This window comes from Rattus norvegicus, chromosome 17, assembly GCF_021556685.1.
Source record: "Rattus norvegicus strain SHRSP/BbbUtx chromosome 17, alternate assembly SHRSP_T2T, whole genome shotgun sequence".
In the NCBI taxonomy this organism is placed as follows: domain Eukaryota; kingdom Metazoa; phylum Chordata; class Mammalia; order Rodentia; family Muridae; genus Rattus; species Rattus norvegicus.
Window position 1 is genome coordinate 21,336,170 of NC_141550.1, and position 4,839 is coordinate 21,341,008.

The window sequence follows — 4,839 nt, forward strand, 5'->3', positions numbered from 1 at the left end:
CCTTGCGCTTCCTAGGTAAGTGCTCTACCACTGAGCTAAGTCCCCAGCCCCTTTGGTTCATATTTCTGAGTGTACCAGCTCTCAACCTGAAAAAAAAAATCCATCCATCCATCCATCCATCCATCCATCCTGCTTGATGCAAGCAAGCAGAGAACAAGTGTCTCTCTGAAATGTGGGGAACATTTCACATTCAAACCACAATAGCCTACTACCTGCAGTGGGTGGGGTGAGCTAAGTCCTGTGGCCAACAGTGAACCAGCACTGAAGACGAAGGATAGAAGGAAGAGTATTCCTAGAGTCAGGAACGGAAAGTACAAGTGCCCCGTGGTGGAAAGGAATCAGGTAAGCCTTGGGGACCAACGAGGTACAAGCACAACAGGAACAGAAAGGACATTGGGTCAAAAGCACTCTGTATTGATTAGAGTGATGGAGTAGCACACAGAGCCTTAGCCATCTGTTGAGGGATTTAGATGGATTGCCACTGGGATAGTAGGGTTTTAAGGCTGTCAGTGACTACCCGATGCTTTATAAAGCTCTCAGATTTCCTATGAATCAGAGAAGCAAAAACATTATGAAGAGACCAGGGTAGACAAGATGGTCGTTACTCAACCTCCTGTTCCCAAAGAACAGCAGCAACAGAGATCTTTCCCTGACTTAGAAGGCTGTTTGTGTGACCCTAGGGCCTCAGGAGAATTAAGTGTGATTCCCTTCTCTTGGAGAATGGAATGCCAAGTGTGGGAGTAGGGTGAGGAGGTCCACAGTAGGGGCTTAGTGTCTGGTGTAGTCATGGGCTGCATACTTCTTTTTTTCCTTCACATCAGACAGGTAATGTGCCCATGTAATGACAAGGTTTAATGGGCAGCACAAGTCACGCAATGGCATGACTTTGTGAACCGAAAGGATTGGCTGTATACTTCTTGAATATAAAATCATGACACTAAAGTCTGTGTGTGTGCACATTTGTGTATATTTGTATGAGTGTATGTGTATGAGTATATGTATTTGTGTATATTCATTTGAGTGTGTGTGTGTGTGTGTGTGTGTGTGTGTGAAAGGAGGGGGGTGTTCTCATGTAGTCCACGTTAGCCTTCAACTCACCACATGGCCAAGAGTGAGGATGATCTTGAACTTCTGGTCTTCCCGCTAAGAGATGGGATCACAGCTACCTTTCCTAGCTTTAGTCAGCACTGGGGACTGAATCTGAGGGCTCGTGCATGTTAGGCAAGCCACGCAACCGAGCTTCATTGCCAGCCACAAGTTACTCAAAATCTCAAAATCGGTTTCTTAGGCGGAGAGAACGGTGCCTGCCTGAGGGCCCAGGAAGAGTCACACATTCTGCCAGAGGAACTTAGTGTCCCACATATGGCAAGCACTCGTCTAGTGGCAGCCGTATTGGAGAGGGAAAATAAAAGAGATGGAAGTTAAAGATGAATGGGTACTTTTCAAAAACCCAACTACCGGAAGCCAGGATCAGCCTCAGGATCGAGTTTACAAACTCTTGGTAGACCTGTGGTACCACTTCTAACATCATAGCTTATTCCCACCCACAGCTTTGTTCTGAAGAGCTGAAAGCGTGTCGCAAGGCGGATACTATTTATATTATAATAATATAATATATAATTATTATATTATAATTGTAGAATTATAAATATAATACTAATATATATTATATATAATATGAATATAATATTAATACATTATATATTATTTATAAGGTTACTACATATTTGTGACCACTGGGTTAAAAATAGCTGTTAAAAGACTGTTTCCATGCTGTGCCCCAAAAGGAACAAAACTCATATCTGAGAGCAAGGGCGTCCTCATCTGTATCTTATCACAATGCTAACAGATTTCCTAAAATCACCGAGCATAGAAATCCAATCGTCCATCGCGTGACGTGTCCTGTCTCCATCTTTTCTGGAGGTAGAGCAGGTTTTGCTTTGAGACAAGATCTCGATATGTGGCCTGTGTTAATTCTGAACTGTGACCCTCTTGCCTTGACTCAAAGCACACTAAAGTCATAGATGAACATCCCCCTGCTGGGCCTTGTGATATCGTTTTCTGAAATCCCCATAATGTTTACAAATGTTTTCATACCAAACTACTACTGAACTATTAATACACAAAATATAATAACTATGTAATATGATATATGATATGTATAATGTGTAATATATAATAACTGAACAGTTAAATTATTACTGAACTATTTTAATATGAGAAGAAATCCCAAGTCAGTATCCTTCTAGAAGCATGAAAATGACTCCTAGGGGCTGGGGATTTAGCTCAGTGGTAGAGCGCTTACCTAGGAAGCGCAAGGCCCTGGGTTTGGTCCCCAGCTCCGAAAAAAAAGAACCAAAAAAAAAAAAAAAAAGAAAAAAGAAAATGACTCCTAGTTTTACTTCTTTTAGAGTGTATATAGATGCTCAGAGATCTATACTGGAGTTACAGGTAGTCATAGCTGCTGGGCGTGCATGCTAGGAGCTGAACTCAGGGCTACAGGAAGAACAGCAAGTGCTCTAAGCCTCTAAGCCATCTCTCCAGCTTCTCCGTTTTTATTTCTAAAATGACGAAAGGTTCCAAGTGTTAGTCATGTCACAATTATTTTTGTGTGCATGTGAGTACATGTTTTGTGTGTATGCCTGTGTAGGGTGTGCATATATGTGCATGAACGTGCATGTGGAGGCCAGAACTGAACACTGTCTTCTTCACTCATTCTCTAGCCTTTTAAAAAATATTTATTAATTTATGCATTATGTGCATATGGATGGGTGCTTTGTCTATATGTATGTCTGCACACCCGTAAGAGGGCATCCACTCTCATAGATGGTCGTGAGCTGCCCTGAAGTTTATGGAAATTGGATTCAGAACCTCAGGAAAAGCAGCCAGTGCTCTTCATCACTGAGCCGTCTCTGTAGACCCTCTACCTTACTTTTTGAGACAAGGTCTCTCACTGAGCTGAACTCTTCAGTTGGGCTAGCCTATTCTTCCCTAGACCTGAGGTTACAGACGTGTGCCACTGCCACCAGTTTTAATCTTAACTCCAGACCTCCTACTTGTGTGAGAAGCACAGCTATCTTCCAGCCCCATATTATTTTAAATTACACTCAAATGGGGCTAAATTCTTCACCCAGAGTAGCAGAGATTGGTAGCTAATCATGGATAAAGAGGGTGTGTTAGTTAGGTTTTTTCTGATTTTTATTTATTTATTTATTTATTTATTTATTTATTTATTTATTTATTTATTTATTTATTTTTGTACTATGTTAAGACATCTGGTGTAATAATTAGTCAAGAAAAAAAAAAAAGACTGTTTTGGGCTCTTGGTTCTGGAAACCCAAGACCATGGTCAAGTAGCTCTGTTGCTTTGGTGGACTGTCAGGTAAAAATGACATGGCGTGAGAATGGTCATCTCATGACCAAGAAACACAAAGAGGGAGAGAGGGGCCAGGGTTCCATAGTCCCTGTCTTAGCTAGGGTTTCTATTACTGTGACAAAATATGATGACCAAAAAACCGAGCTGGGGAGGAAAGGATTTATTCAGTTTACATTTCCGGGTGTGTAGTCCGTCACTAGAGGAAGTCAGGACAGGAACTCAAGCTGGGATGGAACCTGGAGGCAGGAGCTGATGCAGGGGCCATGGAGGGGCTGCTGACTGGCTTGTTTTCATGGCTGTTTCTTATAGAACCCAAGACCCAGGGATAAAGCTATCCATCATGGATTGGGCCCTCCCCTGTTGATCACTAATTGAGAAAATGCCTTACAGCTGGATCTAATGGAGACATTTCCTCAACTGAGGCTCCTTCCTCTCTGATGACTCTAGCTTGTGTCAAGTTAACACACAAAATCAGCCATTATCATCCCCTATAAGAGCTTGGCTACATGACTTAAGAACCTCTCTCTAGGCCTAAACTCCCAAAGACTCCAATACTTCCCCTCACACTGTGAGGACCACGCCTTGAGCACTTGGGACCATGGGAGGACATTCAACATCCAGAGTATAGCAAGAAGGGGAAAGATAATCTTAGGCTTGTTTCCAACACTGTTCCTAAAAAATTTTTCATTTTTTTGTGCATGTGTGCACACATGCAAATGCATGTCTGTGTGTGTGTGTGTGTGTGTGTGTGCACATGTGCACATAGCCACTGAGTCCACAAGAGGGCTTTGCATCCACTGGAGCTGACGTGACAGGTGATTGTGAGCCACCTGAAAGGGTCACTGGGAACCAAACGCAAATGTTTCACAAGATCAGTATGCCCTCTTCACCCCTGAGGCATCCCTCCAGCTCCTGTCAGCACTGTTTTAAAATGTCTAAACGTCAGGTTGGATTAGTTGAAACCCTAGGTCAGGTTTTCACGTGAGAACAGTAAAGAATGTTGCACAGGTAATTTTTTTTTTTTTGGTTCTTTTTTTCGGAGCTGGGGACCGAACCCAGGGCCTTGTGCTTCCTAGGCAAGCGCTCTACCACTGAGCTAAATCCCCAACCCCTGCACAGGTAATTTTAAAAGCTAAAACTAAAACCATGTATGTGCCAATGCTGTCCATTGAAATGGTTGTATTACTGGGGCCTGGGGCGCAGGCACACTCAGAGTCATCCTATGCCTGGGACAGATGAAGCAAGACCTACCAAACCAGTGGGACACAAGCGCACACCCAGATGACACCCACTGCCTGTGAGGATCCACCCTCTGAGCATGTCCATCTACCGCCACACCTTACCTCCTTTCAGTTCTGGTGACTGCATGCGTCTCTCTCAGGGCTGTCTCAGGCCCCTCGTAAGCTACCTACCATACCGGAAGCTAAACGATGTGGTTTAAATCTTTCAGCAATTCCAGGTCA

The 4,839-nt window shown here is 43.3% G+C and overlaps 1 pseudogene; it reads right to left on the reverse strand.

Annotated features, from left to right (window-relative positions):
* Nucleotides 1-815: 815 nt before the first annotated feature.
* Nucleotides 816-903, reverse strand: LOC120098011 (small nucleolar RNA U13; annotated as a pseudogene).
* Nucleotides 904-4,839: the final 3,936 nt, after the last annotated feature.